Raw genomic sequence first — 27,822 nt, forward strand, 5'->3', positions numbered from 1 at the left:
GAAACCTTTGTTCCGGAGGCATCTGTTGCGAGATTTCGTACTACATATTTTAAACAGAGCGAAAGGACATGACGAAGAGAACTGTACAGGTTGAGGTTCTCTCCCGTGAAGTTCTCTTTTTTGTCTCGTATTTTCGCGCTGCTTAACGTATGGTTCCCAACCAACTGGCCGAAATTTCCCTTGTCTTACTACTGTAGACAGTACGCATAAGGAAGCCGCACTATGAACGACTTAGGGAAGGGCGGGGTCACACGACCACGTGTTCCTGAAGGGGGGGGGGGGTGGAGGAGGGATTCGGTTTGCTAGGATATGCAAATACGAAATGGTCGGTCGTATTGGGGTGTATCACAGGTTGAGTAGCCGTAAGAGCATGTAGTGGTAGATATGCGAAGGATAGGGTATTGAAGTATGTTGGGATCTGGAGATTGGGCCATAGTCGGGTGTCATATGGGCCCTCAGGGACGGGTTAAGGGGTGTGTTATGGAGGTGGCTCTGGCTTCGCGGTAGTGGTCAGACTCAGGAACGCACCCTCCATAACATTTTAGACAATATTCAGGCCCATGCTCAATCTGTTGGTTTGGAACTCTCCCCCCAAAATCGGAATATGTCGTCGTCACAAATCGCCACAGGTAATAAAGAGCCAGCTATATCGTTCCTTTCTCACCCTCACTATCAAGGCCACCTCATTCCCCATTGCCCAGGCATCCCCCATCTTAGGCTTTATACCGCAGCAATCTAGGAGGAGCGCCGTCTGGACTACAACAGTCATCTAACAGGTTACCTGGATCTGTAACGGGCTCCGCCATATTACCCGCGTCAACAAAGGCCTCAAAGGGTATGCATGAACTTCGCCAGATAGGGGAGTGAACCATCCTTTGCAGAGTTTTGTGCGCACTTCATCTCGTTAAACTAACAAACTTTGAAACGGTCCCCGGAAATGACTGTGAACCAAGCTTGGTCTGTCCACGTTCACCTCAAACTGTGTGATCGCACCCCTCCCCCCCCCCCCCACACACACACATAATACCATTGAAGAGAGGGTAGCCACCCATACAGCTGCACTACAGCACAGGCTCACGACGTCTACCGAAGGCCCGCCATCCTTGATGATATCGGATGTAAAATTTCCACCTCTCTCTTCTGCGGAAGGAACATAACCATGAGATAAGATTTCCCACATCACAGTCAAGCCCATTCCATTTCACATGGAACATACTTCCCACGAGGAAACACGGAGTCTTGTTCCCCTGCTCACATTTCAAGACATCACCAAAAGTTACCGCACTTCAAGACATTTCCCACCTCCTCACCCGTAGCTTACTAAAAGAGAAGAAGTAATACTCCGGAGACTCCAAACAAACACGTTTCCTCACCCAACTTGGTTACATCGGATATACCCCATCCAATACCCTGCCACATGTAAATTCTGCCCTAACCCATGTACCCTCATACACATGATCATGGGGTGTGCACATAACTCCACCCTCCCACTTTTACACACTTTCCTTCCCCTCCCTGAGCTTTGGGATAACCTGACGACCAGCACCGGATTGGATGCCCAGCAACACCTGGTGTCCACGGCTCAGGCAGCACGTTCGTCTCATGGTCTCCTGGAATAAGGGCCCACTCCCCCATTCCCACATCACCAGGCTCAAAATAAAGTTTTTCTTCTCCCTTCCTTCCCATTAGCCAAGTGGGAAAACAATGCCCTCCATCTCTCCAGCCCATCGCATGACACATATTACACGAACGCCACATTTGCGGACCATTTGCCTACAATTGTCGATTTATTAATTAGTTATTTATTTTAAAGCGTTGATTATGGGCGCGACTGGAGTGCTTAGGAGAGTCGCTCGCGTGAGGACAATTCCCCCGTGGGGGAAATTCGGCACGGTGCACGCTCGACGTCGACAAGGGAGAAGCAGCGCGTGGTGCGCGACTCGATCGAGTGCAGCGTCTGACAGAGCTCGCTTGGCGCGACGAACCTCGGATTCCTCGCAGCTGCAACTTATAGCTAGCCGTCCAATAAACCACGATTCAATTTGTTTATTTATTTATTTACCTACCCCAAGGGCCGGAGGCATAAATAGGGGGGAATTGGTTTACAAATACAAAGAAATTCATATTTCGACAACACTGTGGTACACAAAAAAAATCGCGCCAATCCACCCCGTGAATGTGGTTGGAAAGCAAAGCTGTAAACGGCACCCATAACGATTACTCATGCGACGTCACTTAAAATCACTCACATCGCTCTACAAATAGTAAAACCAGAGAGAAGTGCACTTAACCACACCATTTATTACTTCAAAGAGATATTCTCGGTAAGGTGCATGATGCATGAATGCATGATGCATGAACGGTGTTTGGTTGAGTTGTATTGGTGTAGCACAGGAGTGGAAACTTTTTTTTATAAAATCAAAGTAAGCTCCAATCCGGTGTTAGACGATCTGACTTCTCCGTCTCTGCGCCGCGGACGGAGGCGACGAGACTTGCGGCTGAGAAGGAGGAGGAAGAAATACTGCTGTTCAGATTTCTGAACGGCCCAGAGTGCAGCCCTGGGGAGTGATTCCTTCTTCTGTGGGGCCCATATGCAGTCCGCGCGGCCTGTGTTCTGTCCACCCGCTGAAGCTGGGTAGGTAGAGAGGGCCTGGAGAGTAGCATCTCCCATTGCTCTTATGGGTAGTTGACGGAAAGAGAGGAGGGTGCTCAGGGCTAAAGTCGCACACCCCGATTACGGGGCGGGGTGTTCCTACTTCTGAGCAAAATTTACATTCAGCGTCGTAGCGTTTCGGGTGCATTAAGTGAATACGCGTAGGCTGTGGGAAGGAGCCCGGATTATATGAGCCGTAGGGTAGTTTGTTGTTCTCTGGAAATGTCAGGGTAAGGAGAAGGTACGGTCTGCCTCAGAAGGCGATAATGCTGGATTATCTCCCTGGACGTGACAAGCGGGTGACTGTCCTCGTGCAGCTCCATAGCACGGGAGGTAAAAGCTCAGGCTTGTTGGGTGGGCGTATTTGTTGCCCTCCATTGAAGCGTGAGGGGGTGTCCAGATGAGCTGAATGGAACCGTTTGGGGAGTGGTTTTTTAGCACGCACAGTGCAGGTCAGGACACCCAACCCGACTGGTAATTCCAGTAGGATTGCTGGGAATCGGGGACTACCCTCCGAACCCCTGGTTGAGTGAGAGCCAAGGTGATGGCTGCCTCTTCTGCTGCCGTCATTTGTTGGGTCCTAAGCGAGGTACACGCAAGGAGGCTGGTTCTGGAGGTAGCCACGATGATGGCGTGTTGCTGCCCTCGATGTTTGGAGAAGTCTCTGTAGATAACTGCATGAGCCCCACCGAGGGTGGTGTTTAGCGCTTGAGCCCGTGCTTTTCGGTGACCCTCGTCATGTGAGGGGTTCATATTTCTAAGCAAAGGGAGCATCTTTAGTTTTAGTCACCAAGAGTCTGGGAGTATGTCAAGCGGAGTGACATTCTGGGCTGCCCAGCCAATCTGGTGAAGCATGCGGTTACCCACCGCAGTTCTGAGCCGGACCTTCTGGTTAGAAAGATGGCCTTCTATCAGCTCTTCCACCGTGTTGTGGAGCCCGTGCTAAGCAGCCTCAGTGTGGACGCACTCATGAGAAAACCAATGGCCTGCTCAACCGCCTTTCTAATCATTATATAAAGCATCTCTATGTCTTCCTCGTCGAGAAGAAGACAGGGGGTTGACGTAAGTGACTCTCGAGAGGACAAAAGCTTCAATTAATTGAAAGCTACCAGATTTCTTTAGGCCTCGCTTCTTGGTGGCAACTCGCCTGATCATGTGTATGATTTGATTAATGATGTTTTTAGGCGCTACAAGGAGACGTCACTCTTGGTGTTATCCTCGAGATGTAGGTCCAGGATGTTGATGCTGGGGCTTGGAGTGATGGCCTGGTCATCAAGGAGTATTTGAATGTATTCCTTGATTTGGCGTGAGGGCGGACGACAAGAATCTGGGATTTTTTACGTGAATACTGGAGGCCACAGGCTTTAGCACATTGGCGTACTAAAAGTGAGATTCCATGGATTGGTGCGAGATTCCTTTAATTTTTGTAACTCTCAGCACATGAGCAAGGTGCGCACAGGGCCGCTAGACGGGCGTGAGGGGTCGTGTGACGCTTTCACGTGGCATTCAGCGAGAAGGCAGGGGGTAAACCCGTAGATGTGCTTGGTGAGTACACCATTTGTCTTCCCGTGTTCGCGTGGGTCGTAGGTAAATCGGTAAGGCTACGGGCTCTCGCTTTGTTAGTCTATTTGTTCCAGGTTCGATTACCGGCGATGCCAGTAAATTTTTATTTGTTCGCTGGAGTTTTCTGGTGACACCAACGGTCGCGAAAGAACCCTTGGGGGGGGGTAGAGGTAGAAAGCTTTGCTTTAAAAGCATACAACATTAATAGTGGAAACAACAGCTTGAAAAATGATAACGAAACAGCAAAAATGCTCAAACAAGAAACCACAATAATTCAATAGACGTAACAAGCATTCATTTACAAGGAAAGCTAAGCGGGCAGTTTGAAAGGCCGTCTCGGTTAAGTTTGCTACCTGGGACGGTAGCGAATTCTATTTAGTGATATTCAGTGATACTGAGCAGTGGCGGGGAATTTTGATAAGTGTTCGTTCTGGCGAATATCGGGTGAGCTTTATGCGCATGATCAAGGCGAGATAAGACATGAGGAGCGGGAAGAGTGTGAGTGCGTGCGAAAAAGTGGGCGCTGTGGTACAAGTACAAAAAAGTGAAAATATGTGACCCTGGAAAACTTTCTGCGCATGGCGAGGGTGAGAGGTCAAATAATTTTTTCAGTGAGGATAACTTTGTTGCTGAGAATATGACGATAAAATGAACCTTGCAGCTTTGCTTTGGACGGATTCTAATATGGTGGTGGTGTCATATTATAGACGCATACGCTAATGATAGTCTAATTAATGCTATATAAACTGGAAACCTGTTTATAGAGTTAGCCTGTCATAAAAGGTGCTCTAAGAAGCCAAGTTTTTTAGCGTTTTGCTGGTGATAAGTTAGATGTGGGAGTTCCAAATCAGAAAAAGCAACTCCTTAATATCTGAACGAAGAAACGTGATGAAGTAGCACCTTATTTATTATGTGACTATTAGGAGATAGATCACTACTAGTAGATAATTTTACATATTTCGTTTTTCCTGTACTAATTTATATTTGCGATGTGCGACACCAGACTGTTAACTTTGGCATTCGTTATCTCGCTGGCCATTTTGTGGTTTAAAAAACAGTTATTAATCCAATGACTTTGTTACCTTACAATTCGCCCTAGCAAAGTTAACAGCCTGGTGTCGTTCATCGCAAATGAAAGTTAATGCGTAAAGAAACAAGTAGTATCGACTCTAGCATTCGTATTTTCGCTGACGAATTGGTAGTTTATCAGTAAATACATCCCTAAAATCCTTATTAAGAATCCCGGTGCACTCGTTGAGTGGTAGTAAACGGCCATCAGCATTTTTTAATGTAGGAACTGAGTAAATGGGCTTCGGGTCCACGCTGCGCCAGAACTTCTTTGGGTCAGTTTTTAGTACAGTAGTTGAAGTTGCATTTAAGTAATAATCTTTAGCCTCTGCAACGGCTTTCCTGCCAGTTTAGCGAGATTTTTGTACTTCAGCCGGTCAGTCGGCTACTGCATTGGTTCGCGAAGGCTTCCTGTACGCTCTTTTTTTCTTCTTCTTTTAAGCAGATCTTAACATCCCGCGTAAACCAAAGATCATTGCTTTGTATTTTATAGTCAGGGAAAGAATGCAGGTATTTTATATTTTAGTTTGTCACGATATAGGCACCCATTTTTGTTTTTTGTTTTTGTATATTGATCTACTTTCAAAATTTCTTCGAAAGTGAGCGGGGAAATCCGCGAGCATACTGTTTATTTTATCAAGGTCCGCGCATGCGTAATTACGGCCGCTAATTTGTTTATGGTCGATAATGTCTTACAGAACATGAACGCGGTTGTTGTCAGGGTGATTTGTTAAAATGAAATCTACAGTGTGGTTTCAACGGGAGTGTTCTTGCACAAGCTGGGTGAGGTTCTGAAGTTGAGTAAAATGATGAGAACGGAGATGTTGGTTTCAGTTGTAAGGGTTGTTAAAAGATAACTTCGACCAGTCGGGGTAGTTGAAATCGCCAGCTAGAATTATGATTCAAGAATTTGGCGGAAACTTGTTGTAGCGATTCATTTAGAAGGTCAACAAAGTCACAGCCGCCGCGGTTGCTCAGGTGCTTAGGCGTTCTGCTGCTGAGCCCAAGAACGCGGGTTCGACTCCCGGCCACGGCGGCCGCTTTTCTGATGGAGGCTAAAAGCGAAAACGCCAGTGTCTACGAGATTTCGGCGCACGTTAAAGATTCCCAGGCGGTGAAAATTAATCTGGAGCCCTCCACTACGGCGCGCCTCACCGCCTGCGTTACGTCGGCGCGTTAAACCCTCGAATCAAATCAACAAAGTCACTGTGACAATCCGCGGGGTGGCAGCACACCCCAAAAAACCCATTTGGCAGAACCAATGGTGTCAAATATCCACAGTAGTTCGAGAGGGGAGTCAATTGTTATTAGTGATGGCTCGTAGTCCTGTTTGATTGTGACAATAACGCCTCCTCCCCGGGAGCCGGTTCTACCTTTGGGGAATACAACAGAAGGACGAGAAAATGTGAATTCGCTATCTGTGATGACACGCGCCAAATTCATCCTCTTTGCCATCAAATGTGAACCCCACTGCGGCTACTTGCTACCGGTATTCTCGACTAAAGAAAATAAAAACACTAAATCAAGGACAAAGAAGCCTGCAAGTGAATACTGTAAGGCCCTCTAATTTCGCGGGCCTATATTTTCTTCATTCAGCATACGTTACATAATTAATACCACTGAATTTCCAGATGCTAGGAGACCACAGTTTGTGGCTTGAAGAGGGATCAGCCGTGGTGGAAGCCGTGATAAATGGCGTGCATGGGGCTTAGCCACCACTTTTCTCACAAAAGGACCCGTTTAAGACAACGTGGTATTCCGAGGTCTTTATTTGGGGTTTTTTGTCCTGACATTCAAAGCTTAAAATATTAACAACAAAAAACGCAAGGGCACCTTGCTGACATTTATAGAAAGCGGGAAGTTTCCAAAAGAAACAGCTTACCGAGACCCGACTGAAGGTTGCCGTGCGTTCTGGCCCACTTTAGATTATCCTTTAGATGGAGATCATCCATGCCCCGCCAAAAGCCCTCCCATTTGCTACTGTACCGGAGGCGTTCGGACGGAAAACTTTCTTGAAATTGTTTTCCACCACAAAAGCGTCCCCAAATCCGACTTTTGGAATAGCGCCACGTACGGACAAAAATAGGAGGTGCCATCGGACTAAAAGCCCCGAGAAGTTTCCTTCGTTTTGCGAACATTCCCGGAAACACCGTGAATCAGGGCCTAGGCTGATCTGTGGGGCATATGTTTGGTGATAACACCAATGCCTGGACCTACTTCATGCAGTTTGCATTGGGTCCCATTTATTTGGAGAATCGGGGCTACTGCGTGGGCTCCCACACCAATAACCGGTGCAGCGAACGAAGAAAGCGTAGCTACTAACTGACTGAGGCGTAATTTTAATGTTAAATGTTTCGAGTGCCACTAAAGTTTACGAATTTTTCAAACCGGGTAATTGGCTAAAATACCGGTCGCGCCAGAATAAAGGGCTTTAGGTCATTCATTTTCTGCTGTCCCTGCAGGCTCTATGCTTTCATCGTGCTCTATACTTTCGTCCACTCACTCCGTCTCCTAATTCACACTATAAACAATCTGCGGTGGTCGCCGTCATCCCAGAGACTGGCTGCATAGCAGCGAGGGCGTCATGGGGTTCTTACTGGCTTCTGCATTTTCGCAGCTCTGGACACGGGCTGGTCGATCTTGTTTGGGACGGGTTGAAACCCTGAGCTCTGAGTATTTGTTTTCATTTGGAGTATAAAGGCCCTCTTTGGTTCAGCATGTGCGGCCCTTTTTGCAAGCAGAGCCTTCTGTGATGGTATCCGTGCACTCTGGCAGAAATGTTGCTGCAGTGTAGATTCTAGCTGCTGCGAACCAGAACGAACTGTAGGGTAGCAAGGAAGGGACTGCAATTCACAATGCATCTGCAAATCCGCTCCTGTCTACGGTCAATATCAGCGGGAATGATGTTTCGCTGCCTGGGTTATAGACCTCATAACTCAAACCTGAAAACCACATTTGTGCAATGCTTGGTTCTTTCATGTGGGTCGCATTTGTCGGCGCTAGAGTTCGGATGTTGCGGGCTTTGGTCGCCGCCCTGTCGGTTATTATGGGCTAAGCCCTGTTCAGCCTAGTGATTTTAGGGAAGGAAATCAGACCCCGTAAGTGCAATGGGATAAAATCAAACCGCGCAGTGCGATTATTGGCGAGCGTTTTCCTTTGTTCCTGAGGGCGGTACCTGCAGCACCCAGTATGCTCCCCTAGTGGCTTCCGGACGGGAAATCGCTTTCTCAGGAACATGATACTGCCGCCTAATACGAGCAGCGATAAAAAATGAAAACAAACAAACAAACAAATGAAGGCGCACTTAGAGCGGACTTAACGGCCATGGAATGACAAACACCCAAACAGTAAGGCGGCTGGGAAAGAAAAAGAGCAACCTGTTTCCTGGCTCAATAAAACATGACGTCCGCTCGATCTCAAGTTATCACGGAACCCTTCCTCCTTCTCCTGCTCCCGAAATCCTTTGCTGCTCGACAGCGGCAGTTAATAACCCCAGTGCCTCAGCCATTGGTCAAGAGTTCACGGGGAGCAATCATCGCTTGCATCTGGACTTGTAAGAAGAAGAAAAAGCCCTGGATCGTCATAAAGGGAAGTGCACTTTAGAAAGGTTTATTTTGCTTTACCATCGGATAATGCGAACGGATCGGGCAAGTCATGCTTGAACATGATACGAAGACCGAGCGTATGTGTTTCCGGGGCCTGTCAGCCTTGGCAGAAACAGCAAATGGCCCGATAAGAGTGGGGAATTAATAGCCATGCGGAAAAACCCTTGAAGCTGCTTATGTGCCTTTTGATGTTCCCGGCTGTAGAAAAAACAACGCAACAAGCGCTGTTGTATCTCTTTAAGATGCGTGTATGTATGTATGTATGTATGTATGTATGTATGTATGTATGTATGTATGTATGTATGTATGTATGTATGTATGTATGTATGTATGTATGTATGTATGTATGTATGTATGTATGTATGTATGTATGTATGTGTGTGTGTATGTATGTATGTATGTATGTATGTATGTATGTATGTATGTATGTATGCATGTATGTATGCATGTATGTATGTATGTATGTATGTATGTATGTATGTATGTATGTATGTATGTATGTATGTATGATGAGGGAGTCACGATTCATCACACACTTTTTCGCCCAGCTTCTATGCTGTAATATAAACTAGTTTTGGGTGTTTTCACGAGACATTGGTGGGTGTCTCCGGTCCACATCTTAAAGGAGCACTGACAGGAAATTTTTATGTTACACTTCTATTGCTTTTATCGATGCTTAATGGTCTGGCGAACCTGAAACAGCACTTCAAATACTTCGGCGCGCTATAGTTAAATACATTGAACGGCCTGAAAATCGTTTGTTTCAAATTCCCGCGCTTTCATCCCGAACGGCGCATATGACAGAATCCCGGCCTGACCTTACCGCTTTGTGCGGACGCCACTGGCGCCCGCTTGAGAGGGTGTTGCGCCCGCTCGCCGCTCGTGGGGCCGCGCGCGTGAAGTGACGTCACGAGGTTTTGACGAGCGCTGTCGGGTCACTTCTTTTGGCTTCACGGGGGATGTCACGCTGATGTCCATTTATTGAGTGCCGCTCCGCGCGCTGCTCCGGCGGCGCGATAAATTAGATACAATTGAACTATGTTCTTCGCGTCACAGGCCGCTCATATTTCAGCCAGGGTATTCTGTTGAGTGAAGGAAGCGAACTGTGCAAAAATATTAACGCTGAAAATTGGTGTCAGTGCTCCTTTAATTTGGACAAAGATTTTAGATATTGCTCTTCGCGCGCAGAGCATAAGTTAGCTTGCAGGGGCAGAAAAACTTTGCCCTAAAAAAATTCTAAAGCCAGCTTGGGTCGCAGGCGCGTTGGACGAAAGTCGGAACTTTTACCTGCTTAAAACACAAACCGTTGCAGATATCGCCGCACATTTTTCCTGCGCAGAATTTGCACTTTTTACATGAGTCAAGGTATTTTTCTTACCGTCCAAGCACAATCCTTTTCAAAAACAAGAACAAAGTTGACGCATTTTCAAGAACTGCCAAAATGTCGGGCTCTGCTTCTCTCCATCTGGAAAAGCTAAGTAGATCAATCTTTTAGTATTAATTGCCCGTCGTTTTTTTCTTTCTCAGTCCCAATTTTAGTTCTCCTAAAACATTAGTCAATTAAAATTATGCGCTCTATTGCAGGTAAGTCCCGTATTTTGATCTTGTTTGAAAATTACTTAAAAAACGTCCATACCTTATTTTCTTTTCACAAATCGAAGCCAAGGTTGTTCTGTATCACATGCCTCAAAAGCATGTTGCATTATTTGTGTACTTCTGTAGCTTAAAGCACGAAACACTACTTTATCACTGTATTGCAGTGACGTACTAGAGTGGCTTGCAACAAACGTCTGACGTCAACGTAAGACGGGATATAGCCTGTACAAATTTGTCCTTTATACGCGTGCTGAGAAACATGATTATACCAAGCAGGACGGGGCTCGCTGCTACGCAGTGATAATTTTTGTTACGTGAAGGGTGGGACAAAGGAAGGGACGTCTAGTGAGAAACCCACTTCTTACTTTTGTGCTTCTTCGATGGTAAAATGCAGTGAGTAACATTAGAGATTATGCTTGCCAGAACTCAGCTCGGAATAATTGTAAAATGTTTCTCTTGTATAATAAACGTGTGATGTTTTCTGTGGTTACGAAATTTTGCTTTTCAATTCAATAATGCTTTTCTGAATTGAACGGGACACTAGGATTTGGCTCTCTGTCCAGATATTTATTGTAGTATTTCCCAGAAGCATTCAATAAAGTTGCCTTATAATGATGACAAAAAACCAAGTTGAGGTCCTTTTTTTTTCGTTTTCGCCCGGTAACGCACTTGTCAAAAAATATTGGCGAGTATCATGCTCCAAAGCTATGCCTGTGCTGTGTCGCACCGTATATTCTAAGGCAGAACATTTTTTGTCCACCTGCGAATCTTTAACGAGCGTCAAAATATCGACACAGGCGAGTTTGCTTCAAAGCAAAGATTTGCTAATCTCGTCCAGCGGTTTCGCCGTCGCGGAGAATTTGATTTGACCTTCATTCGACCGCAGTTGCGCCGCACGTGACTGTCCGGGTCCAGATCTGCTGTCGGGGGGCGTCCGCTAGCCGCCCGACGGCGGTGCCAGTGCAGCATGCAGTGCAGGCTTGGCGCATGCGCTCTCCGCAACTGCTTCACCGCCTGGTCACATGACTCGCCGCGTGCATGCGACCTTGGCCATGGATGAGAGCGGCCACGGGCCCTCTTCTCTTCGCTGAGCATTGCGCGGGAACTGGAGGCTTTGAGCCGTCGGCGTAAAGCGGCGCCTAACCGCCCTCGGATATCGTTGGGCGAGCTGCTTCACTGGAGGAATGCCAAGCGCGCGACGCTAGCGTCGGAGACTGAGAAAGAGTCAGCCGTTCGGCTCGGAAAACGCTGGAAGCGGGACCACAACGGTAGGAAAATGCAGGCTTTGGACGAATAGTGTAATAATTACACCAAAGTCAAACGTTAAACAAGAGAAACCAAGACTTAACCAGGCTAAGCCAAGCTTTCGTTTTGGGTATCCATGATTGGCTGAGCTAATCCGCAGCCATTTTGTTCCTCCACATCAGAAAAAAAAAAAAAATAGAGCCCTTCCGCCCTGTGGAGAAGGAATGCCAGCGAAGCTGTAGCGTTGGTGGGACTCGCTGTCTTGGGGTTTAGCTCAATTGGGGATTTGCTATATTAAATTATAAGGACAGTGGCGCGAACTCTACGTCACAGGCAAAAGACACACACATTTGGTGGCAAGAGGCAATGACGTCTCTAGTGCGTCGCACAGGTGGCTGCTGAAGAGCGCGTGGTATTGCACAATAATCTACTGCAGAGAGACGCCGCGCGTGTCGAGAAGTATACAAGACTAGGAAAAGAGGTGACGGCCTGGAGAGGAGTATAATGCGGGACTGTAACCATACTCCCTCCGTAGATGGCCATGCTTCAGTGTGCAACGCCAAATGGGGAAATGCCAGCTTACAAACTCCAAGCCTGCGTTAGCGTCACCTGAAAAGACGAATGCATTGCTGGGAAGACATGTTGTAAGAAAAATTGAAGCTGTCCTATAAGAAAATGTGGAGGCCGTAGGACCCTTTTCTATTGACTAATTTTTTTCATATGCTGAAAATTGCATGTCTACGCTGGGTCAATCTCCTGGATCGTAGCTATAGACAGCTTTGCTGTAAAACGTCCGCCCAAGGGCGGTTATCCAATATGCATCATTGCCAGCGGATTATTAACCAGTGAGACCCTCCGGCGCATCACACTTGTCAAGTATTTACACTTTCCACGTTTGCGGCCTTTTTAAAGAAATTATGAAATGCAATAAGGGGGCGCATTTGGGCTGTGAGCATTCACCGTTGCCTATAGCAATCTTGCGGCCTGATTGCTCTTGCACAGTCAAAGCGGAGGAGCAAAATCGATGTTTCATATCGGCTGCAAGATGCCGAACGTGTGGCCTATCTATGGGATAGCCCAGCACTTGGCACATGCGACCGGCAGCACAATACCATTGCAACGTTGGTGCGCATACCTTTCCGCATGTTTAGACCACGTATAGAGCGTCGATAGTGTGATTTCTCTGAAGGAGAAAAGTGTGCGGGAGGTTATGAAGTTGATCTTGCTTGAAAGAGAAAAGCACTGAATGACATTGACTGGCATTATCAACTACGGGCGCGCAATAAATAACGGTTCGTGTTCGGGTTCAGTTCCGTCTAGAATACCGGATCGATTCCGGTTCGACATCCTACCCGCACACGCACGCGTACAGATGTGCCTACGCACACACGCACGCACACACACGCGCGCGCACGTGTGTGTGTGCGTGTGTGTATGGGTGTGTGTGTCGAACAAGAAAATGTACCGGTTCAGTTACGGTTCTGGTTCGGGTAAATTCATTTCATTCCGGTTCAGTTCCGACAAGCCTAAATCATACACCGAACCGGTTCCAGAACCAGTTCTAAGCTGAATTATTCTCGAAGGGCTAGAAAAAGTTTGTAGTTTAGAGGGACACTGAAGTGACCCTGTCAAACTTCTGTTTTTGTTTGCATTGCATACACTGGCTCAGCTAAACACACTTTTGATCGTTTATCCGGTAGATAAAGCAGTATTTATTCTATAAAGCCTGAAAGAAGAAAAAAAATACAATGCGCGGTCTGTGGCGGCCGCAACAACTAAAGCAGTAACGTCCCTACGAGGTGTTACTGTGATTGGATAACGTCCAAGGGCCCTATTCTCGACGGCACAGATTGCCGTGACTCGAGTGTCTACTACATGTCGAGAGTGGTCGACCAGCGTTGAACCCTCTTATGCTCCCTATGGCACCAAGACTGCCAGAACAGAAGCCCTAGCTATGCATGTAGCGAATCAGAATAGGAAATGATGGGCTCGTTGAAAATAAGACAGAAATAAGGGTTGGCAACCAAGAAAACCTCGGAAAGCAAAGGGGAGGATGTGGTAGGTCATTTAAACAGATAAAGAACCGGGAAAGAAAGAAAGAAAGTGGAGAAAAAATGCCCGCCGGGTGGGATCCCAACCCACGGCTTCTGTTCTGGCAGTTTTGGTGCAATAGGGAGCTTAAGAGGGTTCAACGCTGGTCGACCACTCTCGACATGTCGTAGACACTCGAGTCACAACCCGGGGGTTAAAAAGAAGGTCCCCTTCACCCCGAGTAGTCCGAGTGGCACTGGCTACCACCCCCGAGCGCAGGAAACAAAAATACCTTAACATAAATACCCCAGAAAGTAGAGGGGAAAATAGCCCCGCCGGTAGCGTAGTGGTCATTGCACCAGACCGGTAGTCGTGGAGGTCGTGGGTTCGGATCGCACCCGGCGGGCATTTTTTCTCCACTTCCTTTCTTTCTTTCCCAGTTTTTTATCTGTTTCAATGACCTACCACATCCTCCCCTTTGCTTTCCGAGGTTTTCTTGACTGGCAACTCTTATTTTCGTCTTATTTTCAACAAGCCCCTCATCTCCTATTCTGATTCGCTACATGCATAGCGAGGGCTTTTGTTCTGGCAGTCTTGGTGCCATAGGGAGCTTAAGAGGGTTCAACGCTGGTCGACCACTCTCGACATGTCGTAGAGGGGGGGGGGGGGGGGAAACAACATCTTTACTCGCCGGCTAAAAGGTCACGGTGGCTCTCACTCCCTCGCTAGGAGGGGGGTGCCGGCCGCGACTGCTGGCGTGTGATCGCCGCCAGCGCAAACTGCGCGGCGGCTTTCTGTGTGTCCTTGTCCGTCTCTCGCACCGCACGCGCGAGATGGGGCGGTAGTATATTCGTTCCCGCTTCCGCGTCGTTGCAATCCCACATCATGTGGGTCATGGTCGCCCTCGCGGCCCCGCACACCGCACACTGGTCCGTGATGTATCGTTCGGGCGTGACATGCACGGCCCACACCGGGGTCCACGTCGCTCCCACTTGGAGTTGTCGGAGGAGCGCCGCCTCCTGCCGGGTGAGGTCCGGGTGCGGCGCAGGGTAGCGTTTACGTTGCTCCCTGTGCCATTCCAGGACCCCTCCATACGTTGTAATCGGGGCGGGCTCCTGTTCTTCCACCCCCTCGTCTTCTGCGTTGTCGTTGTCGTCTCTGGCGTCGTTGTTTTCTTTGGCCGCACGAGGTGACGCGGCGCGCCGGCCGACGGGGCGTCCGGTTAGCGCCCTCGCCGCCTTGTCCGCGTCCTCGTTGCGGTTGCGAACGGGTCCCACGCTGCCCATGTGGGCCGGGAACCATCGCAAGGTTATCGGCATCCGCGAGTCCAGGGCTCCGCACACCCTCACTGCGTTCACACAGACATGTCGTAGACACTCGAGTAACGGCCCGGGGGTTAAAAAGAAGGTCCCCTTCACCCCGAGTAGTCCGAGTGGCGCTGGCTACCACCCCCAAGTGCAGGAAACAAAAAAATACCTTAACATAAATACCCGAGAAAGTGGTGGGGAAACAGCCCCGCAAGTAGCGTAGTGGTTATCGCACCAGACCGGTTTTCTGGAGGTCGTGGGTTCGGATCCCACCCGGCGGGCATTTTTTCACCACTTTCTTTCTGACTCAAAAAATTCTTCATCTGTTTCTATGACCTACCGCATTCCCCCCTTTGGTTTCCGAGGTTTTCTTGACCGCCAACCCTCATTCTGTCTTAATTCACAGAGCCCCTCATGTCCCAATTTCTGATTCGCTATACGCTATATATATATATATATATATATATATATATATATATATATATATATATATATATATATATATATACAGAAAGAAATGCCGTCAGTCTATAACGCCAAAGAGGGCATAGGGGAATGGTTAGACTATTTTTTACCGTTAGTGACGTTACATTTTTTTTACTAATTACCGAATTGGTAAGGCATTCGAGATCTAATCGAAAGGCGTGGGTTCGGTCCCCACTCTGGGCGCGTGTTTTTCTTTCATTTTTTCTCACGCAATTAGTAAAAAAAATAATGTAACGTCACTAACGGTAAAAAATAGTCTAACCATTCCCCTATGCCCTCTGTGGCGTTATAGACTGCCGGCATTTCTTTCTGTATTTCCTAACGAGCCCCTCATTTTCCAAACCATATATATATATATATATATATATATATATATATATATATATATATATATATATATATATATATATATATATATATATATATATATATATATATATATATGTGTGTGTGTGTGTGTGTGTGTGTGTGTGTGTGTGTTTGTGTCATTTTCGAGCATCATAACGGTTTTTGGCGATTAGTGAAAGCGGGCTTCGGGACTACATCATACCATAGAAAATAGGGTGATGTGCACAGCTGCCGTAAAAAGCTCTTACGCTGTAATTCTAAAGCTAAATTACTACTAATAGAAATAAATGTTGTTACCGAAGAAGATTTATTGTTCAAGGAGTCCCCCATTTCGCGTCAAGACAATGCAATGTACACTTTGCAATGTAATAGCTTTAAATATACCAGCATTATGTCTGGTGTTTCTGTTAGCTTCGACTTGAACAGAAACACCCGGCGAGAGATTCTCAAAGCTGTTCGTGAGTAAGACTAATGTATGAGCAGTAAGTGACTGGATGGTGCTTTCACTATTATCGCGCTTTTCACGGGGAAGCAACCATGCACGTGATGCGGAGAATCACGAGCTGTTCTCGCCATATCTTCCTTGCGAGCAGCTTTGTGAATCTGGGCTCTGGGTACGTGCCTGTGAAGTATTAAAAGATTCAAGTCTAGACGTATGTGCTCTATTTATGCGGTCGTTCTTCGTTTAAAAGAACGCTGTGTCTAAAGGTACGTCGGACGTACCCGCAAAATTTCTTAAAGATACGTCGGACGTACCCGCAATATTTCTTAAAGATACGTCGGACGTACCCGCAAGATTTCTTAAAGATACGTCGGACGTACAGGGCCCAGAGTGGCTCGAAAGCGGCGTTGCTCAAAACTAGCGTGGTTATCTCGAACCATCGACGGCAAAACCATCACGCGTTTGCTGTATATATGCCAAGAATCTGATGCCTAACCTGACGCAGAATGTATTTTTTTCCCTCGTGTTCTCTAGTTGGACCTTATTTGAAGGGACGGTTAGAGCCTTCGCTGAGGTCAGAGATCGAATGCGGACCGCTACGGGTTCTCGCAAAAGGGAAACAAAACCATGTGCGACGCGAGTATCTTTCTTTTTTTTCTCTCTCATATGTTTCTCGTTCGGCGTCAACGCGCGGGCCCGCAGGAGGCCGGCGAAGTCGCGCGCCAGTTGCTGCGTTGGCAGGCGTTGCTGGACACCTATGCCATCCTGTTGTAGTCGTTTATGAGCAGTTATTGTCGCTTCTTGAACTGCAATTATCAAGACTTTAGCTTTAGCAAGAAAAAAAAATCACTTGGCGTCTTTACTTATTGCTATAGTCTGTTGGCGAGTAAATATTAAAATGCTGCGAAATGTATCTCGAGCTATCACGGTCAAATCTAGCGTCACTAAATAAACAAAATAAGTTAGAATGATAAACGAAGACGCACCTCGAACAACTGCTTTACTTGCTACTTGATTTAACCTTCATGTTGCGTACCGACTGCACGTTCGTGAATTCAAATTGTAAGCAAAACAAATTGCAGCGCTGCCTGAATACTGAGGTTACCGTCGAACGTCATTTGTTGGTTGAAAGGCAAGGTACTCTGGCACCCTGTCTGTACCCTGTAACAAACAGCTGATCAAACCCTCGCCACACACAAAAAAAAAAAAGGTTTTGTTAGGATTCGAACCACAGACTTACAAAACAGTAGGCCGGCTCTCAACCGCTCGACCACGGCAGGAGACGAGGAGCCTCGAAGAATTTGGTGTACCAACTGAGGCTTCCCACAAAGAGTGTCGTGTGTGTGCTTTCTTTTGGTCGTATTTGAGAGCTTGGAGCAGTGGTAACGCTTGCTTCTTGCGCACCGATCTTGGAGCCGAGGACAATAATGCTAGTGCTACAAGCAATGTAACCACAGCTCCCTTATTTGAGCCAACAAAAGCTATCGCACATCCCCGGTCTCCCCTGCGCAAGCCACGGGAGCTACGAATGGAATGGAATGCGCCAGAATTCTGGCGTTGATAACGCTTGCTCGTCACGCACCGATCTTGCTGACAAGCCACATTATGCTAATACTGGATGTGATGTAATCAGAGCTCCCTCATTTAACTCACACAAAGCTATCGCAGATCCCCGATATCCCCGATGAAAGCCGAACAAGCTACAAATGGATGAGCGCTTGGGAATAGAAATAGCTTGCAATTTGTCTCAAGGCAACCGATTACCGTAAGTTAAAAAGAAATTGATTGTTTTCTGCTGAAAGGAACGACCCCAAACCACGCGAAGACGGACGCTGCCGCTCGATTTCCGATGCTCTATCGCGCTGCGTCGACGCCGATATCTGGCGAGCGTAGACATCGGCGTCGCTCCAGTTTCAGCTCGCGTCGCCGTGCATTTCTGGCGACGCGACGTCGGCGCGAGAAAACGCTGAACGTACGCTGCATGTTTGGGCTGAGTGAAACCGAATACACCGACGTACTTAACAAAGTTTCGCGGATACGTCCGAAGTATCTTACGTCCGACGTATCTTTAAGAAATCTTGCGGGTACGTCCGACGTATCTTTAAGAAATTTTGCGGGTACGTCCGACGTATCTTTAAGAAATTTTGCGGGTACGTCCGACGTACCTTTAGACACAGCGTTAAAAGAAAACAGATGTCAATAATTTAGGCTTCGATATCACTCGGTTTAGATTATTTTGTAAACTTTGCCACTTACCGTTAAGGTGACTTGACTTTTCCTCCGGTCATGGCCCTTATGAGAAGAAGAAAGATAAAAAACAAAATACGTGTTTATTTCAGAGCCCGACGATTGCCGACCTGTACAGCGGGGGTCACACTAGTCTACAATGCAGTAAGAATAGTTCCCCTTTGTTCTTGTCTGTTACGGCCGTAGCCATGTAATAATTTTAATAATTCAAGGCTGTCACAAGGCTCTGTATAACACCTGCTGTGTCAGTTTTTTCTTCATTTATTCCCGTTTGTTATCGTTGTTTTCTGTTAGACACAGACCAACATTAGGTAATATTGTTATTTTGACGTCACTTCATATATGCATGAACTCCATTTAAATTACTTTATTAGTCAACAAACGATTTGTTCGCGTGCGGGGCCCATGACAACACTCGGCAACATTCGTTTCAGGGGTGGCCGTCTTGTTAACAGTGCACCCTCCACGGCGCACGCACGCACACACGCACGCGCGCTTGCATTATTACATGGATGCAATGAATGCTGATTCGCTTACGACAGGAGGCGTCTAAAATGGGCTAAATGATTGGGCGCGGTGCCTTTTCACTTATACCCTGAAAGATTCACGGACTTTTTTTTTCTGTGTCCGCACATGTCGAAAAAGAGCTAAATCAATATCTCGTAGTGCGGACGAAATCGTGGTGCAGTCGTAGCCAGGTCTAAACGGTTGGGAGGGGATACTAAGCTCCGACATCCTGGATTTATAATTTATATAGTTTTAAACGAGGGTGCCAGGGGCCACGAGGTCATATATTAAGGGTTCCCGTGGGTTGAGGACACCCGTTTCGCAGTGTGGTTAATAATTTAGAAAAGTTGAATATTGGGCTGGTAGGTTCGACATGCGTAAGATATTAGAGAGTTAAAAGTTTAAGTATTACAACATAGCCGCAGGCTAGAGGAAGACGGGGTGGAGCTCAAGAATCCCCTCTGCCAGTTTCTGTGTCTATATTTCATTATTGTGCCCTTAATTCCTATTACCGCATTTTATGCAACTTTGGAGAGCTACGCCGCATTACACTGAAGGCTAACTGTATGCGGTACACGCTGCCGTGTCGCGCATTTTTTTTCTCCCTGTTGTTTTCTTTTCGTGTCACCGAATTCTTCTTTTCAATGTATGTCCCACAGCTGTCAACTCTGCTCCTTTTATAATTTTGGAAATAATAAGAAACTACGCGGTCCTGCAGCTAATGTTACTGAAAATTTTAAACAGCGACATTCGTCCCCGTCTGGCGTCTCTAAAGCGTTGTGATATGTATATCATTCGGTCAATATCATTTTATGCATAGGTGGAGAAATCGCTGATACCTAAGTTGTCTAGATCCTGTCTGTCGAGACCTATAGGACACGGCTTAGATAATAGTTTGAAGCTTTTCTTTTTACTTGTTAGTTGAGCGCCCATTCTCAGTTACGCATAATAACCAACATCACCGTTTGAGCTGCAGGGTCCCTCACACAAACCTCTTGCAAAAAAAAAAAAAAAAAAGGTCAGGGGAGCTTGCACTCACGCGCAAGACTTGAATAGCGAAGCTGTTGTAGGTGAGCATTGCCGGACACACAGTTAAGATTCAGTATTATTGTTTATTTGCATAGTTGCGGTGCTAGTAATCGTCGTCATATGCCTAGAAGAGGTCGTCGTCTTCTTCGCGGTGCGTGGTGGATGCAAAGACATCCTCAGCTATTTTGATTTCCACGAGCTCCTCGTCACCGACTTAGGGAAGCGGTGGCGGGATCTGCAAGTCGTCTCGGGAAGGAGTGGCGCAGTCGTAGCCGTGTCACCAATCATCCACAATGGCTTCTAGAGAATGCGGCGGTCGCGGTGACGTCTTCAAAGCAGGGTGTCTTTTAGACGCCGCCGCGCGTGAGGGCTCTTCTGCGATACGAAGCGCACGCGTACGACGACACCACGACGTACGTTATGGCGTGCCTTTTTCGTTCCGAACAAGTGTGGCCACGATTACGGCAAACGCTAGAGGTATTTTTTTTTCTTGGCCAATCTTCGCAAATCTCTCTCAGTGGGTATGCGCTCGGGGAGTTTCTTGCGACGCGGGAATTACGGCCAGTACCAACAGCTTCCCTATAAATAAATAAATAAATAAATAAATAAATAAATAAATAAATAAATAAATAAATAAATAAATAAATAAATAAATAAATAAATAAATAAATAAATAAATAAATAAATAAATAAATAAATAAATAAATAAATAAATAAATAAATAAATAAATAAATAAATAAATAAATAAATGCCCCTGGTCTGCTTCACCGCAATACACCTGAATGGCCGGCCGCTATGAAACTGGAAAATAAGGGGAGTAACAAGGCCGGACATATGCTTTAACTCCGAAAACAAAAAGATTATCTGTGCCGTGTGTTCATTGTAAATTTCAAATCCTTATGCTCGCATGCGTAATGTTAAAGGGAAGGCCACGCTTTTGCATTTAAACCTTCACCGGGCCTCGTTACTGCCGTACTTTACGCTTCACCGGTAATTCAGGGCCGCTGTGGCGAAGCGCACCTATCAGTGATTTAGAGAGGGCATACGTGTTCCGAATCGTGCAGTGCAAAAGAACTAGCGTTTGCCTTCTCAGAAAGTCTTCAGCTGCCCGAAATACAAAAATGCGTCTTCCGAAAGAGCAAGCAAGGAAGCGAACAAGCCAGACAACCAGTCGGCATTCCTGGAACGTGACATGCAGCTTATATTCGTTCTTGGTCAAACCTTAGCGTGGGAATAGCTCATGTGTTCATGTGTGGGTACAGTAGAGCGACAGATCACCTCTCCATCTATGTACCAAGGGAATGGCTCTGCCACGTTCGACCAATCCCCGTACGAATACGTGGGATGGGGGAGCGTGCAGGAACTAGTTCGTGGGAGCAACGACATGTTTTTTTTAAGACGATAGTCTCTCTAGGGCTACTTACACGCAGAAATTTTGGTCTGCCTCTATGTCTGCCTGTCTGTCTGTGACTCGATTCAGCCAGCCGGCCAAAGTAAAACAGAAGCTGCACAATAGGTTTCTATACCCACAGCCAAATCTAAACGCCTACGTCCGGTGGCAATGTTCATACTTGTCAACATTTTTGAACAAGAACAATACATTACGCAAATATGAGCTGAGAAATCAATACATAAGTGATATTTGCAGTGTTCCTTTCCAACAAAACTATAGACGCTTGATTTTTGCGATAGAAAATTCTACATCCACCGCAGCAAAAAAAAAAAAAAAAAAAAATCACTCTTTCGCCTGCTGTTGCCCGCACCACAATAGCTTCTGGCGTCATTTTAAGAAATCGAACGGCAAAAGTTACGAAAGGTTCCACTAGATAGGTTCCACGTTCCAGTTGGAACGCACTCTGAAAATGGCAACGTGGATCGACGAACATTGAAGTAGGGTGCCTCAATTCACGCTCTTCTCCGCCGTACGGCAGCGCTGGCATCGAGTCACCCGGCCTGGTGCGGTGGAACGCGGCAAATTTAAAATGACTTGAGTAAACCTTTAACGTGTTTACATTGGGAGGGGCGCTACGGGACAGGAACAGCATTAGAGGTGAGCGGGAAAACGAAGGAAGGCATTTACTTGGCAAATGTCGACAAAAAAGGAGCTGGTGCGCAGCCAATTTTTTACCGTCAGTTTTTCCAGTTGTCACGTAATATTCAAGTAAAGACGAATTCCTCTCCTGCTAACCAGAGTTTGATATGCCTTATAATTTGCAGAGAAATATTGCACTTGTAGCCCTTTTTTCCGCAAGGAACAAGACAAGTAACCATAAACACGTAAAAAATGGCTATCCAGTTCCGTCAGTAATGGCGGATGGATTAATAATAATGCCAGGTTCTTCGCCAACCCATCCAAGCTTGTAATTTTTGGCTCAATATAGCCGTGGAATATAAACTTGCCGGACTTCTAGATGCGCATAAAGTGAACGTGATTGCTCATTCAACGAACATTACTTCGGTTTTTATATATATATATATATATATATATATATATATAGGGTTTGTAAATGAGGGGCTCGTTAGAAAATACAGGAAGAAATGCCGGCAGTCTACAACGCCAAAGAAGGCATAGGGGAATGGTTAGAATATTTTTTTTTACCATTAGTGACGTTACATTATTATTTATTATTATTAATTACGTGCCCAGAGTGGGGACCGAACCCACGCCTTTCGATTAGATCTCGAATGCCTTACCAATTCGGCTATCTGGGCGACTGTGTTCCGCTTCACTTTCTGGGGCATTTATATATACTACAACTGTATCTGACGCTTGAGGGTGGTAGCCAGCGCCACTCAGACTACACGGGGAGAAGGGGACCTTCTTTTCAACCCCCGGGGCGTGACGCGAACGTCTACAGCCTGTCATAAGCGGGTAACTGGCGGGAAACCCTCTTATGCTACCTTGGCATCAAGGCTGCCAGAACCGAGGCCCTCGCTAAGCTTTCGAGGTTTTCTTGACTGCCAACCATATATATATATATATATATATATATATATATATATATATATATATATATATATATATATATATATATATATATATATATATATATATATATATATATATATATATATATATATATATATATATATATATATATATATATATATATATATATATATACATATATCAAGAGAACCGGCAAAATAGCCGAAGCATCAAAGTGACGTCGGAAGATGAGGAAAACGCCCGTGTTCGAGATTAGGCGCACGTTAAATATCCTCAGGTAGTCAAAATTAATCCGGAGCCCTCCTATATGGCGTGCCTGCTCGCCCGTGTAGCGTGGGCGCATTAAACTCCTCAATGAATCAAATAAGGAATATCTCCAAACACAAAGCAGCGTTGAAAAGGACGACAAAGCAGAACAAGCACAAGGGATGAGCGCTGGGCAAATAGGACATTATGAGACGGGCCTGCCTTTCCGAATGTGTCACCTACTTTATTGTTGTTTTTTCTTCAAAGACAAAATACGTAGTTCCTACCTCCAAAGTACGGGATACCTTTCTTGCAAACGGATATGGTGGGTACAATACGCTAAAAGTTGTCTAGGGTTTATCTAATATTATTGTTTACACCCGTTAGAAAGACGCAAACTTGTCCGCTGTACGCGCCCTGAGACGCTTACGATTATACCAGGCACCGCAGGGCTAGCTGCCTTCGCAGTAATAAAACGTTTGGTCGTGGAAGGTCGGAAAAAGGGAAGGATATCTAGAGCAATATCTACCTTTTGGTGTTTTCCTTATTCGATAACTCAAGGAAGCAATAAAAAAGCAGGCATTATTCGTGTGGGAACTCGGCGTGGAATAATCTAAAACCACGTGGTGGGCCCTTTTTTCTCCGTAGAAAGACATTTCCCCAAAAATATTGGCGCCTCTAGTGCCGCGAAGCTACCCCTGGGCTACGAGACACCGTATAGTGCGGACCAGGCCGACCAGTATAAACCACCTGGAGATCTTTAACGTCCGTTGAGATCTCGACACATGAAAGGGTTCTTATTTCGTCTATAACAGAAATAGGCAACTGCGTGTGGTGATCGAATCCGCATTCCTGTGGTCAGCTTCCAACGGCTTAGCCACCGTGCAGCTCTCGAGGGTCACACTTCTGAAATATTTGACTTTCGATGTGTGCGACCTTTTTGAAGAAAATAATGAAACGCAACAAGCACGTACGTCTCGGGTGTTGGCATTTGCCGTTGCGCAGTGCAGCAATCTCGCGACCCAATTTTCGTTACACAGTCGCAGCGAAGGAAGAGAAAAGTCGCTGTTTTATATCGCTTGCAGGATGCCGAGAGTGTGACATTTTGTTTGCTCAGTCTTGCACTCTGGTCACGCTATCAGGAGTAGCATGCCATTGCGACATTGGTGCGCAAATTTTTCCTTTTGTTGTTATGATCAAGAGAGTGTTGATGGTGTTGTGACTGAACTGAAGGGAAAGTGCGTGAGAAGTTAAATTTTGATCTTGCGTGAAAGGGAAAAGCCGTGGAAGTAGTTGGCCGCCCGTTATCAACAGCGGGGGGTCGAACCATTTCGTTGTCTACTGGTAACCGTTTCGTCTTTGTTAGGTCCAGATCCGCCAAAAATTACACACACACACAAACACACACACGCACACGCACACGCGCCCACACACACACACACACACACATGCACAGACACGCACGCACGCACGCACGCACGCACACACACGCACACACACACACACACACACACACACACGCGCGCGCGCGCGCACGCACGCGCGCACGCACACGCACACACGGACCTATTAGTAGAAATTAAGAAGAAATAGACGTGGGCAGGGCATGTAATGCGAAGGCAAGGTAACCTGTCCTTCGTCTTCTCAGCAACGCCTTGCCCTAAAATTTCTGTTTTCGTACCTCGGTGACACTGGCTTACTTCAAAAACTTTAAATCTCTTCACTCTGAGACTTTTGCACTTGCCTTATTTACCTAATTTCGGTGACGCCTCCGCTCGCAACTTCGCTCTAAGCGGGTCCAGCTCTTCATGTGCTTCGAGTAATGCGGCCTAAAATGCATGTGTTGGGGTTGGGACCAGAAGAAATTTCGAATACAGCGATTTCGTTGTAACGAGGGATTTTTGTATAAAGTCATTTTTTAGGTAATAGTGTGAGGGCTCCGGATTCGATTTACCTTTCGCTACTTGATTGATCTCGTTACTTGACTTTGGCAAGAGTTGGCCATCAGTGGCCAAATTGAGTTACGTTTGGGTTTATTTATTATGTTATTTTCTTAGTATGACCAGGATTTGCACTGATAAAACGATTAAATGTCTCGCCATTACGTATTGTAGATTTCTTACAGATATAAGGCATCGCATTCTTCCCGTTGGAGTACTCGGCTAAGAATGCTTGCGCATTAAAACAGGTAGAGGAAAGAATAAGGTGTTGCAAGAGAGAAATCGAGGCAGTAAAGAAACGACGGCAAAAATCTTGGGCTATTCTCGTCAGAAAATAATACACGCGTACGCAGAAAAGTCGGCCGAAATCGTCGCAGGTGGGCGTCTTGACTGAAAGTACGCTGAAGCCAACTCCCACCTCAGTGCATCCGATGTCAAGTTTCTGACACTAAAGGTTGGTTCGAAGAAATAGAACACCTACATTTTGAAGAATTTTTGTTTTTACCCCGTTAAAAATCGCCGATTATAGATCGCATGCTCATATCGTTTACGCTGCACGCATTGAGATAACGCATGATGCGCGCGCACGCACGCACGCACGCAAGCTCAAAAATACCGATCATATCAAACAAATAAAAGTCCGTGGACCTTGGGTAGGTGCTGCCAGAGTCCTTCAATGCTTTGAAGGACTCTGGTACTGCTTATTAAGTAAGCCACCCACAATAACTGAACCAGAACCATGAGACTGACCCAGCTTAAAAAATATTCAAAAAAGTGTAAAAACCGCTGAAACCTTTCCGTACTCTTTTGTGCAAAATAACAAAAATCCCGCGTCACTGAGCCTCGACTACAAGTGAGTGAGTGAGTGAGTGAGTGAGTGAGTGAGTGAGTGAGTGAGTGAGTGAGTGAGTGAGTGAGTGAGTGAGGAAAGTGACTGAGTAAGTGAGTCAGTATTTATGGGTGTTGATCCCCGAATATACGGTGCAGTACGGAATATAAGAAATATTCACGATAAGTATATCTGGATATAGCTGTAAAACAGTGACAAATACGTAACCAGGCAACCTGTGCCATTTTATATTTAATTCTTTCTTTAACACCTTCATTGGGTCCCCATCATACTTAATGAATAAAATCGGTATATTAGTTCTCGCGCTGAAAACTGCAGCAGGTCCTCAAAGCAGAATTATCGGTCCACATCGCTAAGAAGGGTCCGTTCTCACATGCCTAAATTTATCTAATTCACAAGCATCCAAAATCAAGAAAATCAGGTCTGTTTCGCCGCAGGTGACCACATAATGAACGATCTCGCGGTAGCAAAAAAAAAAAAACAGGCTAATGACGATTCTCGAGACACGGTTTGACTCCAGGGAGACACATCAGGCTGTGATAAATGTTATGCTTTCGCTGCGCAATGTACCAATCGAGGTCACAATTTTTTTAGTTTAATCGCAGTCTCGAGGTCATAATTGGCCTATTTTACTCCCTTGATCTTCTATGGTTGTTCCTCCAAGCTTGTTGTGAGGAAGCTGGTTTTCATGTATTTCAAAGAATACCTGTCACGCACATCAAAATGCTCTCCTCCACTGCTGGAATTATTATCCAACAGTACGGTCATATGCTAAAACAAAGTAAAGTGCGGCAGGTATAATGGGAACTGCCGAATAAAAAAACATTCCCGTAAAAAACGGGCCATCTCCAATGACGTGAAATCTGGGGAGAGTCGAAGCGTGCAGTGTATAAGTATATTAAAAAAGTGTAAGTGGGACTTTCGGATATTGACACCGACCGCTTACTGCACGCCATTGATTCACGAAAGAGCCGAAGAGACGTCTCCATGCTGACCCCGATTATTATTATTATTATTATTATTATTATTATTATTATTATTATTATTATTATTATTATTATTATTATTATTATTATTATTATTATTATTATTATTATTATCATGATTATGATGCTTCCCCTTTGTAACGGGGTGGTGTTGAACAGTGACCTTAGTCGTAACGCCACTGTACAATCACCTAACCAAAAAAAAAAAAGACAAAGGAAAACAAAAAAACAACTTTATGAAATTTCTGTGCCAGTCTGACTTTTCTCCTGTGTCTTTCCAGATTCTAATCTCCTCTTTCCCCACCAACATTCTAACCTTCATTTACAAACCTCTACTGCTCTTGAATTCACTTTTCCGTTAACCTTAAACGCCAACTGCACTCAAATTATTCTTTGCCTAAATTTGATCCAAATAAGTAGTCTATGCTCTTAAAATCACCATGGCAAAATTCTGAGCTTCGTAAGCACAGAGCACACTAGGTACCGTCGTTCAAATTAAGTAGCTCCGTGCAGACGACGTTTGCACCTGGCGGAGAGTCACCGAAACAAGTTCCGAGCGGTCTGTGACGGAGGTTGGGGAACCTGTCCCGTGGAGCTCGCGCTTCTCCGGCGACTTGCACGGTGCTCCGCCGGGCGCAGGGACGCGTTCGCTCGGGGTTTCTCTGCTACACCAACGCGCTGTATCGCCTTCGCCATCACATGTTTCAAACTAACCGCATAGG

General features: G+C 46.0%; 1 protein-coding gene, 1 long non-coding RNA gene and 1 other non-coding gene across 4 annotated transcripts in view; 1 reads left to right on the forward strand and 2 right to left on the reverse strand.

Annotated features, from left to right (window-relative positions):
* LOC144151461 (RYamide receptor-like) overlaps positions 1-27,822 on the reverse strand; it is a 920,756-nt gene that overhangs the window by 434,948 nt on the left and 457,986 nt on the right. Inside the window, exon 3 of the mRNA XM_077682514.1 lies at positions 18,601-18,636. The gene's annotated coding sequence lies outside the window, so the exon portion shown is untranslated. The remainder of the gene's footprint in view (positions 1-18,600; positions 18,637-27,822) is intronic.
* The window catches only part of LOC144151468 (uncharacterized), a 459,596-nt gene that overhangs the window by 50,936 nt on the left and 380,838 nt on the right, over positions 1-27,822 (forward strand). The window lies entirely within an intron of this gene.
* Positions 22,769-22,840, reverse strand: Trnar-ucu (transfer RNA arginine (anticodon UCU)). Its single transcript has one exon. It is a non-coding gene; the product is annotated as a tRNA-Arg (tRNA).

This window comes from Haemaphysalis longicornis, unplaced genomic scaffold (genome assembly GCF_048455015.1).
Source record: "Haemaphysalis longicornis isolate Haplotype H1 unplaced genomic scaffold, Haemaphysalis longicornis Haplotype H1 scaffold_1, whole genome shotgun sequence".
In the NCBI taxonomy this organism is placed as follows: Eukaryota; Metazoa; Arthropoda; class Arachnida; order Ixodida; family Ixodidae; genus Haemaphysalis; species Haemaphysalis longicornis.